Here is a 15226-nt window from a genome sequence, read left to right as displayed (position 1 = left end):
AGAACTTGCAAGACTGGGAGAGACTGGGCATCCAAATGGCAGATGAAATTTAAGTGGAAAAGTGCAACGTGATGCACAGGGAATAGTAACACACTGTAGTTACATGATGATAGGTTCCATATTATTTATTTATTTATGTATTTGTTTGTTGAGTTTTATATACAGTCATTCGGTAAAGCCATCATAACGGTTTACTAAGTTCAAATTGCAATACTTTTAACAATTGAGCAAAAGTATAACAGGATGCATATTAAACCAACATGAGAGACCTCCGATTTCAAAGATATTAACTAGAACTAGCACTACGGATTGCACAAAGGAGTTACCACCCAGGAAAAGGATCTGGGCATCATTGTGGAAAATAGGGTTGCCAACTTTTCCACATACTAGGAGTAGACACTCAAGGACATAATGTTTAGATCCTGCCAGTGAACTACCTAAATAGTGCAGCAATAAGTTGAGAGGTTGCCCACTATTTTTGTTTACGCCTCTCAGGGCAATGAAGGGGGCCCCTGCAACTCACCTGCTCCCCATTTCTTATCTTGCAAACTCGCAGGACTGGTGCTACCTATTTTGATGCCTTGTACAAATTATTATTGTGTTGCCTCCACCCTCCCTCGCCAAACCAGAAAATCCTGCAAAAAAGACACTTGGAAACCATATGGCTGCTATAAATCCCCACACAGAAACTACAAAATTTCACCTTGGTCATACATGCAGAACACAGATAGGCCTTCACTAAATACAGAATAAAGAGACCATAAATAGAAACAAGCAGACAAAAAATGAACTGGAAATCACAACAAGCCAGACTCTGTAAGCAGAGGAACAATGGAAAAAAAAGAGCATTCCTCATAAAACATCAGATAAAAACCATACTAATACAAAATAAATATTTCAAAACAGCAGACACATCAAATAACACCCACTATTTATAACTAATAAGCATTTTAAAAAATCCCCCGCTCTCCATACTTGAGAAATGTTTTTATTATTATTTTTTTTTTTTTTTTAATTTCCAGTCACCCTAAAATTGTCCTGGATTATTGGAGAGGAGCTGCACAAACTTTCTCCTCTCTCTCTTACATACATACACTTCCTGTCTCATACACATTTTCACTAACACATAAACAATCTCACAGATGTTCTCTCATTCACAGGCACACATGCACACGCTCAACTCACATACAAGCTCTCAGAGGGATGCTGGGTAGGAAGTTGGGAAAGAGAAGATCCAGAGCTTACATGAAAGCAACCATCCAAGAAGCCAGGTCCAGGGAGAGCACTCATAAGCTTCATCAAGGGGCTAGGTGCCAGCTTTGCATGCCACCACTGTAATGGCACAAGTGTTCCTTAACCCCATGTGGCTGCTGGCTTAGCTGGCCAGTCGTGCCATCCAAGGAAGCACTGCTGCCCACCCCACCCAATTCAGCAGCAACCCTCGGGAGAGCAGGGAGATAATTAGTAGGGAGGGAAGTCTGGGCAGGGGATGTTGAGCAGGGAAAGGGGCACAGAGGAGATATAGGCAGGGGCAGCGAGGGGAAGAGGGTCACTGGAGTACATGATCGGCCCAATATTCAAAGATATTTGATTATCTGGATAACTTAGAAGGGATATTTAACAGCACAGGTATGTTGCTGAGTATAACTAGATAAGTTCGAGTTAGCCAGATAAGTTATATCCAGATAACTTATAGCAGGTCTAAATTATTTGATTAAATTAACCGGATAAGGCTAAATATAGGCATTCATTTTTCTGGTTAAGATAACCAGATAAGTTGCTCTACCTCAAACTGCTCATTGCCCGCCTCCAAGATAACCGGCTATCTACTTAAAGGGCTAAATACTTATCCAGCTAAATGGTGGCTGCTGAACATAGCCAGATATTCAGCAGCTGCCACTTAGCTGGATAAGTCCTACTTATCCGGCTAAGTAGCGTTTCAATGTTGGTCCCTATAAGTTTTTGTTTAAAATCAGACAATTTCAAGTTGCTAATAGAAGAGGGTAAGGTGTTTTCTTTTCTTTTTTTTTTCAAACAATTGCTGTTTACTTGCCTGGATCATCTGGCTCTAACCACCCTGGCAGCAGCCAGAGGAAGAGAAAATGGGTGGCTATTAGTTGGGGGAAGGGACACCCACAGCAGTAAATGGAGAATGGAAAAAACATGTTAATGGGGAGAGGGGGGTTGGGGAAAGCAGCCTAGAGAAGGGTTGAGGCCAGAGTGAGACCTGATGCAGAGATGAAGGAACAGCCCGCAGAGCAACTTTGCTGAGATGCAGCTGTCGGTCTGCCTGAGACTGACGCTGTAGCAGGACAAAAGCGGGCCAGGACCAGGTCCCAAGCCAAATGCAAAGCAGATTACTGTAGCAGGAGCTTCAGTTGCTGGAGGAGAGAGCTAGAGGTAGCAGCAGCTGAGACAACTTACAGACTGGAGTTGAACTAGGTGATGTAGGTTAAGAAAGAGAGAAGGGAGGAAAGCTGAAGCTTTGTGCAAGCACATGCAGAATAAGAAACACCTTGCTGATAGCCTGAGCAAATACCGACTCTTTCCTCTCATTTCTTCTGCAGCAGCTGAAAAAGCAGGCAGCTGATTGGTGCAGCACTCTATCCCTTGCCACTCCTAGAATTAATCCGATTGGCTCCTGCAACAAGCCCTGATAGGCTACGTTGCCTTGCTGCCTTGACCGGGTTTGATAATGTCCAGTTACCCTTATAATCGGACACTATAAAGCGACTAGAAAACCAGACTGTCAGGCTCAAAACTGGGCAGTTGGTCACGGCTAGTGGAAAATACTTTGAAATTCTCAGCTCAGTGTGTGGCAGTGGTAAAAAAAAAAAAAAGCAAACAATGTTAGTAATTATTAGGAAAGGAATGGAGAATAAAGTGGAGATTGTCATAATATCTCTGTATCGTTCCATGCTGAGACCGCAACTTCAAGTTGTGTGCAATTCTGGTCGATACATTTTAAAGATATAGCTGAACTGGGGATGGAAAGGCTCCCTATGAGGAAATGCTAAAGAGATTAGGGCTGTTCAGCTGGAAGAAGAGTCAGCCAAGGGGAGATATGTTAGAGGTCTATAAAATGAAGAATGAATAGAATGAGTAAGAGTAAATAACAGGTTCACATTTCTAAAAAAATACAGACTAGGGGCCACTCCATGAAGTTAGTAAATAGTACATTTAAAACAAACTGGAGAAAATGTTTTCACAACGTGCAATTAAGCTCTGGAATTCATTGCCGAAGGATGTGGTAAAGGCAGCTAACGTAGATGGGTTAAAAAAAAAAAAAAAAGATTTGGACAAGTTTTTGGAGGAGAAGCCCATAAATTATTAACCAGATAGATAGGAAAAGCCACTACTTATCCCTGGGTGATAGCAGCATGGGATCCATCTACTGTTTGGGAACCTATCAAGTAATTGTGATCTGGATTGGCCACTGTTGGAAACAGGATACCAGGCTTGATGAACCTTTAGTCTGACGCAATATGGCAAGTCTTATTTTCTTATGTTCTAAATGAGGGGCTGGAGTAAGAGGGGGGAAAATGGAGAGTGAATGAAAGGATTGGTGGCAGGAGTAAGGAGATGAGAGATAGGAGTGCGAGTGAGGGGACTGGAAAAGGGAGTACAGAAATAGAGCAAGGTGATTTGAGGGGCTATGAGAATGAGGGAAACAGAGGAGTGTGAAAAAAGACATGATGAATGAATTATCCCCTTCCCCAATCCAGTATCCCCCTTACTTCTCCACTCATTCTCTTTCCTTCTGATCCATGATCCCCCATTCTCCCCCTCCTTTGCCTCAATCCTCCCTCCATCCTCTATTTGTCTACCTATCTTGCATGTGATTCTTTATTATCCTCTGAGATGCCCTCCTCATTCTCCAGATTTCACTTCTCTATCCCCCTCCTTTCTTCCTTGGACCATCACCAAGATCCCACTCTCCAAAAATAAAAAACCCAATAAATTAACTGGACACAGAAATGTAAGGAAAGGAGTTTAAAAATGTATATTAATTTACAAATATATGCAAAATATGCATATTTGCTACAATTTCAGCAAAAGTTTGAAAAATCTGCCACAGAATTTTCTCTTGCCGCAAAATCTCAAAAATGTTGCCACGGGAAACCAGGGGCATTGATTTTAGAGTATATATATAGTATATAGAGTATATAGTATTATATGGATTTATCAGTGGTTGCAAGGAAGTTGGTGTGAATCCTTCTGAGTTTTGGTGGATTCCTTAATAGTAGCACTGGAGAATGAATGGTGGAGAATAATTTAAAACAGACAGACAGGCTCCTCTTTCATGAATATGACAGGACAGGAAAGGCTGGCTATTCATCGGCTAGCGGAAGATATTAATATTGTTATTAAATCTATTGATAAGGGTAGATGCATGGTTATAGCGATTAGGTCAGATTATGAAAAGGAAGATCACAGAATGCTCTTACCTACCAGTTACGTGAAGTTACTCACTGATCCTATACAGGATCTTTATAAATAGGTGTCTTATGTTATTGGAAGGTTTCTTGATGGGGTATATTACAGAGAAAGAGGCCAATATTTTGGTGGAGAGATATCCAAGTATTCCAACATCTTAAATTTTGCTTAAGGACAGCATCAATATGACTATTGGGTTTCTTCTCCCTGCCCATAGTATTTAATGCTGCAGATCACTGCTCATTACTGGAAAGATTGGGGACTGACTGGAAATGAGTAACTGACAGTCAGCTGGTATATTGGGGAGGAAAGGAATCTGACCCAGCTTTAATTAGTTGTGGTGTGCCACAGTGATTAGTGCTCTGCCTTCTTTTGCTGCTATTGAAGAATACAATGTTATTTGTCATCTCTTTGCCAACGATGTGCAACTGCAGGTTGGGGTTGCTGTGAGTCAAGCTGAAGCTGTCGCCAACCTGACAAAGCATCTGCATGCAGTAGCTAATTGGCTTAAGAAGCATAAACTTAAACCCAGGAATGACTGAACCGAAGTGGTTAAGCAGACAGGGGAAGCAGTTGGAGGGCCTTCCCTGGGTGCAAGAGGTGAGCTCATGTCTTGAGGGCCTGGTGAAGATCCCGGTGTGATAAAGTTCTGTCCTGTGCAAATGAATTTAGAAGGAAGGGGAGTCAAACTAGATCCTGTTTTCAAACCCTTTTAAAACACTATCTTCATCACTGGAGAGAAAACAGAAAAAAAAACCCCACCACTCTCAAAGACACCCCCCTCACAACCATCACCACTGCCACTTAATTTGGAGAAACCGCCAACACAACCAAAGATAATGTATGCAAGAGATCTTCTGCCAATGAGGAATGAGATATTTGGCAGGGGCATGGGCCATTGTCTTCTGAGATTTTGTTAAAAGCTTGCTTTTTACTAATTTTTGCTTCAGATTAAGTGGTTGTCTGAAGGCTGGTACATGAAAAGCAGGGAATATTTCTTTCAAAATACTTCATCCTCCAGGATGAGTGCCTGGAATGTTTATGATTTTTCTTAGTTTTTCCAGCTCTGCATGCTGCAAACTATGCCAACACATATCAAAGGACACCATAATCACCCCTGTGGGAAAACATTTCAACATAAGGGGATCCTACTCGTGGCTCCTCCTGTAATGTAGTGAATATCATTCAATGCAGAAAATGTGAAGTAGACTACACTGGTGAAACAGTCCAGACATTAAAGGCAAAAATCAATCCACACTGACAGAAGATCAAACACCACAGAAAAGAACTGACTGACACCTCCACGGGGGATCACTCCTTGGATCCAAACCACTGCAACAATGACCTTATGGATCAGCATAATCAAAGGAAAATGTAAAACAATTCAATAACACAAGACTTTTGAAGTCAAAATGATTAGACACTTTGGAACAGACTGGAAACATAGGTCTTTGAATCCTTGTTTAAGACGTTATTGAGCCTTAAAATTATATTGTCTATCCACTTTTTGATCATCCATCAAACCTCCCTCACCCCTTCTCTTTCATTCTATCATTGGAATGCCTGCTAACTTTTTTGCTCACTTGAATTCTGACCTGAAGCTGGTCAAGAAATGTGTTATGCTAGTCCAATAAAAAAAAAAAAAGTGATACCTTTTTATTTGTTATCCTTTGTTTCCGTGAATTCAAGTGGACTAACACAGTAGCCAAACTACTTTCATATTACCCATGAAGTCATGGAGGGGAACGCGATTAAAATAGTTATGTTGCTTGCAGGCCTGTGGATATTTTGTGCCCATAGGTCTGCAAGAAGATTTCAAAAAGGAAGCTTCCCCACACAGTTTTCCTTTGATAAATATGGGACTGGCCGATGCCACAAGAATTTCCGTTTTCATGGATACGTCAGCGCTGTAAAGCACGTGTGACGATTTCAAAATGAGATCTCTGTTCATTGTTCACTGGCTCCGCCCTTCCCGCTTTGCTCCGCCATTGTCCCCTTGTGGCAGGGTAAAAGTACCTGCAATATGAAACAATGCTGCTGCTCTACCCAACTGACAATTTTTATCCAGATACCTATTTAGTTACCAGGCTAAAATCATTCGAAAATTGTCTTCCCCATGACCTGATGTGGGCCAGTCTATGTAGGAGAGAGAGGGGGGGGGGGTAAGTCTTGTCCCACAGGTAGTGGTGATATAGGATTCAGAATGATCGAAAGACACTTTCCTTTTTATATCCCATCCCTTAACATAAATCCAATCCCTGGAAAGAATGCAGAGTTTGTGGGAGCAGGAAAAAATGTGAGACGTGCTTTAGAAAACAGAAACATCCATGGAGGGAATGTGGTGGAGCAGCCTTATGTATAGTGCTAGGTTTTCATCACTATGATAACGCTGGTTATCACACACCAGGAAAGTGAGTGACAGATTTATAGGTCATATTCCCATATTGCTGGCGTTTCTCATTTTACATGTTATACATTTTTGTAAGATGTTATGCAGAAGTAGGTTTGAGGAATACGTCTGCATAACAAAAAAAAGTTTACAATGTTTTTTTTATGTAGCATGATGGAGAGACTAGAAAATTACTCATTTGTTTATATACTGCTATTTTGTGTTTTTGATGTTTGTTCTAATAAAAAAGTTGTATATAGATTTGTGATTATTTCCTACTAATTATTTCTCATTGAAACTCTAAAGAGCAAAAAATTTGTTAAAAATAAATAAACAAATAAAGGCTCAGAGGCAGTCTCTCCCAAATAAATATATTAACCCTTTCAGTACCATGTTATCATGTTATATTTTTAAAACCTTGCCATAAAGAATTTATGCAAAAAAAATATATCTCTGTATGGTACTGTAAAAAGACTTGCTTGTTACTGTTACTTGATGTCGCATAGGACAGGAAAAGCTGTGAAACCTGAAGATCCCGTAATCACCATGCACACAATGTAAGAAATCTGCAAGAACATCCAATTGCAACAGTAGCAGGCATAAACTTAATTATGCAGCATCAGCGATACTGTTCAGTCAATCAAACCGTCTGACTATCAGACACTTTCTGTATTTCTCAGAGCACAAGCACACGTAGCTGGAGCAGCAGTTAGAATATTTCAGTACAGGCTGAAATGTGAATCTTTCCCAACAGTAATTATTTTAAGGCTCAAAAAGATTAAGACTTAGAAAGCATCCCATCAACAAAATAAAAGATTGTATAGTAGCTTTCGACAGCCCACACCCCCTTCCAAAAGGTTCATTTTTTTTGTACAGTGCTGTGTACGCTAAGAAGCACTATAGAAGTGATAAGAAGTAGATCCTTTTGCTGCCTTATAGCCTGGAAGTAAAATGCATTAAAACCATGTTTAATGATTCCAAATATTCTACCCCCACAACTGCAATTTGCTTGGCTGAATAGGGAGAGGAATGGTCAGCAGAGAAAGGGAGGTGATGTTGCCCCTGCACAGTCCCTGGTGAGACCTCATTTGAAATAGTGTGTATAGTTCTGCAGCTTGCACCTTCAAAAGAATATAAACAGGATGGAGTCGGTTACTAAAATAATCTGTAATCTTCGTTCTAAAACATATTGGGATAGACAAAGATCTAAGCATGTATAGCCTAGAGAAAAAGCGAGATATGAGAGATATAATAGAGACATTTGAATATCTCAAAGGCTTCCATGCACAGGAGGCTAACCTTTTCCAACAGAAAGGGGGCTCTAAAACGAGGGGGGGGGGTGTAATGTGATGAGGGTGAAAGGGGTAGTGTCTCAGGAGTAATCTTGGGAAAAATGTCTTTACAGAGTAGTAGTGGACACATAGAACAGCTTCCTAGTGGAGGTGGTGGAGACAAAAATGGTATCTGAATTCAAGAAAGCATGGAATAAATACAGGGGATCTCTGATGGGGTGATGGGAATTGTAAGGGTTACATAAATCAATGGATAGGCAGGCAGGCTAGATCAGTCATATGGATTTTTTCTGCCATCATGTTTCTATGCAATTGCCCAGTGAAAAATACTGTATATTCCAGAGTTCCTTAGAAAATGAAGTACAAATAAAAACACAATAATTTGGCTGGATAAGTTTGCACCCCTCTTGTACTTCTGTAGCACTCTTAAATACTTAAAAGCTCTAGTGTATCTAATCACCTTTAACAATTCACACCAAATAAACTGGCCCCTCTTGTGTTTGATTGTACTAATTCACATGACGACAGGATAAATTCATCAGTGCCTAGTAGTTCTCTCTGCCGAGCAGTACATTTCAAAGCAAAGACCCAACCTTGAGCATCACGCAGCTATTAAAATAACTCTGGGACAAACTTTTGGAAATGCACAGTCTAGGGATAGGTATGAAAGAATTGCAAAGTCCTTAAATAGCCTTCAGAGCACAGTCAAGATGATTATTAAGAAGTGGAAGGTGTATTACACCATGACCACGCCTAGATCAGGCTGTCCTTCCAAAATGGATGATTCAAGCAAGGAGGCGACTGCCAGGAAGGCAACCAATGGCAACTTTGAAAGAGTTAAAGGCTTCCATGGCCAAGACAGGTTAACATGTGCATGTAACTACAGTATCTCAAGCATTCCACAAATTTGGCTTGTATGGCAGTGTAGGGGCTATCCCAATTCCTGCTAAGGACAAGCAGCTAAGATGGAGTCTCTGATATCAGTAAAAATGGACATTGACCTGTTTGGCTATGGACATAAAAGAGAGAATTTGCAGTTGCTATGTACATGACTAGCCTGGACAGATTTCTAGGCCTTTCAGCCTAGCTGGAGCCAAAAGAGGCCAAGAAAAACACAAGGCCAATTGGTGTGTGAATCTGTCCTGCCAGAACACTAAGGGCCTCTTTTTATGGCTCTAGGGCCAATCCAAGAACAGGACTTATCAGTGTACTGTCAGAGACATGAACAACTGGCAGTCATCAAACTGATGGCTCACTGAACCTGGAGAAAGAAACAAAGGACTTATAAAAGAGTGGGAAAAATCAGCCCGAGTCTTAATTGTGCATAGGCGGGCCCTTAAAAGCAGCTGGGTGCAAGCTCTCAGGGTTGTCGTGACATTATCATTCTATCATTGCCCATCCAAAGAGGAAGATGACCCATCCGAGTGCTGCTGCATCTCTCCTGCCTTGCCTCTTGGTATCCTAGGCAGAAGGAACTTGCAGAGACAAAGGGCACAGTAGAGCAAGTCCTGCCCAACACAGGTCTCCGAGACTGGACAGCTGAACAGCCCCTGTTGCTAAGTGATAGAGGCTTCCCCTCTCTGCCCCCATGCCACAGACCTGCAAAGAACTGAGCCCACCACCCAAAGACCCAGAGAGAAGGTGTAGCAAATCTAGTATGGTGAGAAACTGGGGGCTCCATGCCCTATCAGTGCGTCAAGAAGTTAAGGCTTTTAGCACTCCACATGAAAGTCTCTGCTAGAGGGGAGTGATGCTAGCACTAATTAATTGCAATCTCATAAGCACTGGATGTCAAGCATGCTTTCATAACTATTGTTTTTTCATATTTTCTGTTGTCCCTGTGTTAGTGTTATTATGCCTAGCCCTCTGTAACTGAGAAATAAAGCATTACTTAGATAAACAGTTTGATGACTTCTCTAATCAAACGGACAGGAGATCAAAGGTAAATAAGAGGTACACATAAGGAAGGTGGCGTTGGAAATCCTAACTCATCTCCCTACAGTAGTGTGGTAAAAAGGAAGCATTCCATTTGAAGTATGCAAAGAAATACTCGGGATACTGTAGCCATATGTCAAAAAAAACTTTTATGGACTGATGAAAATAAAATTTAACTTTTTACCCTGAATGCAAAGTGTTACATTTGACATAAAACAAATACAGTACATTATCTAGAGCAGCGGTTCTCAACCGGTGTGTCGCAACACATCAGTGTGTCACAACACATCAGTGTGTCGCGGCTCCCGGTGTTCCACTGCCCCGCTTGTGCTTCCCTTCTCCCTAGGGGCGTGGCTGAAGAGTGGAGAGATCTGTGCACCACCGCCGGAGGCCAGGCCAGCAGGGCCGAAGAGTAGAGAGACCTGTGTGCCGCCAGCGGCGGGAGCCAAAGAATGGTGAGACGCTGCGCGCCACTGCCAGAGGCCAGGCCACCGGCGGCTGAACAGTGGAGAGACGTTGCACGCCACCGGCGGTCAGGCCAGCGGCGGCTCATAAGCGGAGGCCAGGCTCATTGGGCCAAACAATGAGAAGAGGCTCCATGTGAGCTTGTGTGTGTGATAGAATGGGTGCCTGGGTGTGTGAGTGGCAGCTTTGTGTGTGTGTGGTAGAATGGGTGCCTGGGTACGTGAGTGAGAGCGTGTGTGTGTGTGTGAGAGAGAGAGAGAGACTGGTCAGGGAGGTGACTGGTGTGTGTGTGTGGGAGAGACAGTGACTGGTCAGGGAGGTAACTGGTATGTGTGTGTGAGGAAGAGATACTAGTTAGGGTGATTACTGGTCTGTGTGAGACAGAGACTGGTTGTGGGCCCTAAGGAAGAGGATTGTGAGGACAGAGCATCAGCAGCCACTGCTGCTTCTGGTGAGTGCTATTGGCCTGCAAGGGAAAGGAGTAGGAGAGTTGCTGGAGAGGGTAAGTAAAGGCAGCTTTTTAAATTTATTTTTCTTGATTGACTGCCATTTTAATTATTGAGTATTAAGTGATGTGTCTGCTGTTTTGAAATGTTTATTGATATTTGGACAATTTTTAATAATTTGTATGCGTTTTTAATCATTGGATGTTATTCTGTTCATCAGCTGTTTTGTAACATTTATTAGTATAGTCTTACCATCATTTCTATCTATAGCAGCTTAGCTTGCTCTGTTTTCCTAATAGGAGGTGTATTAATCTTTAGGGCCTGGTTAAATATTTGTAGTGGTAAATTACTGTCTTTTCATAAGGAGGGGTATTGTGCCTGCCAGTAAAGAGAGTTTGCTTTGCTTTTACTGAGATGTCATCAGATCCAGAATATCTTTTTTTGTATGGTGAGCTGTACGGGTAATGCCCTAGTTCTGCTCTGCATCCATTTTTGGGGGTCAAGGGGGTTCCTGAGGATGCAGAATGTATATTTACATTTTGCCCCGTGACGGTCACATGTTCAGTGTGTCATGCATGTGAGAACCATCTGTCAGGTGTGTCCCAGCCGAAAAAAGGTTGAGAATCACTGATCTAGTAGGGATGAACACCATCATCCCTACTGTGAAGTATGTTGATGGCAGCATCATGTAACAGATTTTTTCATCAGAGAAAAGAAGAGACAATAAATGGAAAAAAGTACAGACAAATCCCTCTGTAAGAAAGCTGAGATGAAGTCCACCTTTCAAGTATGACGACCCGAAGCACACAGCCAAACACACATTGAAAAGTCTCAGGAGCAAAAAGGTAAATGTCCTGGAGTGGTTCAGTCAGAGGCCCAACACCATTCCAATCAAAATCTGTGGCATGATTTATTGCTGATCATCAACGCTGCCCAAAGAACGTGACAGAGCTGAACACTTTTGTAAATTGACATATCTAGATGTGCAGAGTTGGTGTAGACCTATCCCAACAGAATCATAGCTGTAATTGCTGCCAAAGATGCTTTCAACTATTGAATCGGGAGTGGAGGCTCATCCAATTGTTGGATTCAGTTTTGATTTTTGCATACGTATATGCTTTGGCCTCCAATAAAACATTTTTGGCCCTGATAGGTGAGAAGTACAGTATGTTCATGAGTAGAGAAACATTTCTACTTTAAGTATATGCACGCTAACACAACAAGATGTGAAAAATGTTCAAGGAGGTGTTGATTTTCAATTGACACTGTATATACTTTATAATAAGATTATAGGTGCTGCTGCTGGTGTGTTTTGCAGTTTAAGCTGTCACTGTGCACAGATTTGGCACCTCAGCTTCACAGCTAAATTTGCATGCAGTGAAAATCTTTACTAAAGACCTACCAGATTTAAAACCTGTTAAAAAAAAAACCAAACATAAAACAATCTTTCTCTGTAAATACTCTTTCTGCATATATCATTGTCACTCTTTTTGCCTTTTTTTAAATCTTTTTTTAAATTAGGGACACTAAGAAGGAGTTTTCATCTTAGGTATTAAATTTGAATTAAATTTGAAATATGCAATTTTAGGAATTTATGTAAATACAATAATTAAATTTAAGATACACGAATATTAAAATAAATTCAATGCACATATCCCAAAAAAATAAGAAATAGATATAGTATTTGTTACCAAAATCCCCTACAATTCCCTCTATACATAAAGAAAAACACTAGTCTGCATTTTTGGCTTGGCTATATTTTAATCTATAAACATGGATAAAATATAATTGCAAAGGAATATAAAAGTCCCTAATGTTAGATATAGCATGGCATATATTCATGCATGCTGCAGGAAGTATGATAGATTCCTGTAATGTTGGTTCTGCACTGGATTTCTTCAAGCTTAATAAATCAAGTTAATACAAGGTGTTTTAAAATCAAAGACATCTTCTGTTTGCTCTATTTATTTCCAATTCAACATATTTTTCTCTGAACCAGAACACAGGGAATGCACAGGTAAGCACCTTGATTTAACCTTTCTTAAACTATTTACTCTTTATGAAAGTACAATAAATAGCACATTTCCCAAACTGGAGGTTCTCTCTTTTTAATATTTTCATCAAATTAAAAATACAAGTTGCAATCATAACCAAATCTCAGTTCAGATATTCACACTTAAATCTATCTTTTACACAGGGATCAAAATCATCCCTATCATTGGGGTGAATTTTCAAAGGTGTTACACAAGTAAAATTAGCAAATATGGCCATAAGTACCAGTAGCTTATATGCTATTTTATAGAAGAATAGAAGATGGCCCTTATGAGCCATTCATCCAGGCGGGGATGGAACATTATCTCCTTTTTGATGCATTAAGGAAAAGGCGTGCCCTCTGTCTCTGGCAATCGTGGAATGGGAAATCCTAATTGAAGAGACTGGTCTAGCAGGAAAAAAAAGGAATTCACAATTAATCTAGTCAGGCTTTTCATGGAAGAAGTTAGCCATAGACTGGGTGGAAAGTGATGGGGATAGGAAGCAGAGACAGTTTGAAGAGGGAAGTGAGTGAGGCAAAGAGATGGCAGGGGTTTGAGGCAAGAGTGCTTGTCAGATGGACATAATAATCTTGCTTGACAAGTGTAAAAGCAGTCCGGATAGAGGGGAACACGAAATCAGCATGGGAGTGTGACTTCAACCAGAAGAGCAGGAACAGAACACAGGAAGTGAACTCTGGAAGTGAGCAAAGGTCGGGGTTTGGCTTGCCTTACAGGATGGGGGAGGGGTGGAGCAAGAGTGTTCAAAGAAGAGAAGAGTTCAGTATTCCAAGAGGAAACTGCATCATCAACCAAATCTGGCAAGAATGTAGAGGAGAGGATTCAGTAATCCACAACCTGGATATTCCAAAAGGAGCTGGTGGTGACCGCATGAGACTGCAGGGAAGAATGATTAAGAAGGAAAGATATCAGATTGTCAGTGATGGGAGGAACAGAGGAAGCAAAGACTAGACAAGGCAGTGACCACGCTGGTGAATGGGAGCAGCAGGGCACAGTTTGAGGTTTAATGAAGAAGTTAAAGCAAGGAAATCGGAGGCAAAAGAATCAGAGGTGTTATTAACATGGAGGTTAAAGTCCATAAGAAAAAGGGTAGGAGATGATCCCCACTCCACAGGCTGGATCTAATGGTTGGCCTGCAATGACAACATGGAATAGCAGAAAACTGCCCACAAGCCAACTACTGCCTTCTTTCTGCTGCTAGGGCTCATATTTTGTTTCAATTTCTATTTATATGCCTGACGTCTATCCTCCTTTCACTGTTCAACAGCTATCTCCCTTCTACTGTTGCTTTTTTTTTTTTTTGTTAATATTTGTGTATGTACTTCGGTTATCTGCCTAGAACCATGGATCGTGCAGGTTATACATTGTGAAAATAAATAAATAGGTTACAAGATGCAGGTCTCCCACTATCTTTTTTGCCTGACACTTCTGCAGAGGCCTCGCTTCCGCAAGCGGCACGGTGCTGTTTAGTGTTAGCAGGAGGGAGGTATCAGGCTGCACTGGAGAAAGGGGACGGAAGGATGGGACATAAGGAAGGGGGAAGAGAAAGAAAAACAGCAAGTGAGAGGGCAGGAACACTGGTGGGAGATGAACAAAAACAGAGATGGAGAGAGAGCAGAAAGGAGGCAAAGTGGGAAAGATTGGTTCCAGGGAGAACAAAGCAGAAAGTAAAGAAAGCATAAAGAAAGAGTGAAGACTGAAAAAAAGAACAGGCAGTGAATTATCCCCACAAAGGCGAATTATTAAAATGTGAATGATTTTCAATAAAAAATAATGATTTTTGTATCTGTTAATAGTAAATTACACAGTACATAGTAATATAAATTACAAGCAAATGTATGCTAAAAGCTCCAAAGGAGAATCTCAAAAAATGCAATGCAGAATTGTTTTTAAACTCGTGCGGAGAAATCTAGCCATAAGCATTTGCAAGAAATTGGGCCTCCGAGCTATAAACCAGGAAACCTCCATGTGAAACTGACCAAATTCCCGTATTTCCACATGCCTGAAGTATTTTTGAGAGGTTTTGTGTGGCCATGTAACAAACATGTCACTTAACTTTAGAAAAGGTCAAATTTGGGCGTTAAGCTTTTTTTTTTTTAATGAGACAAAAGTTGGTTGTTTTTTATTTTTTTTGGGGGGGGGGGGGGAGAAGAACGTGTGGGTGGCTGATGATGATTTAGATTTAAATGACACCTTTCAAATGATTGGAGG

At 41.1% G+C, this 15226-nt stretch overlaps 1 protein-coding gene across 1 annotated transcript in view; it reads right to left on the bottom strand.

Moving 5' to 3' along the window:
- Positions 1 to 15226, bottom strand: part of LOC115081960 (zinc finger protein ZFAT-like) — a 276750-nt gene that overhangs the window by 159367 nt on the left and 102157 nt on the right.

This window comes from Rhinatrema bivittatum, unplaced genomic scaffold, assembly GCF_901001135.1.
Source record: "Rhinatrema bivittatum unplaced genomic scaffold, aRhiBiv1.1, whole genome shotgun sequence".
In the NCBI taxonomy this organism is placed as follows: domain Eukaryota; kingdom Metazoa; phylum Chordata; class Amphibia; order Gymnophiona; family Rhinatrematidae; genus Rhinatrema; species Rhinatrema bivittatum.
This window is presented reverse-complemented; position numbering and strand designations above follow the sequence as displayed.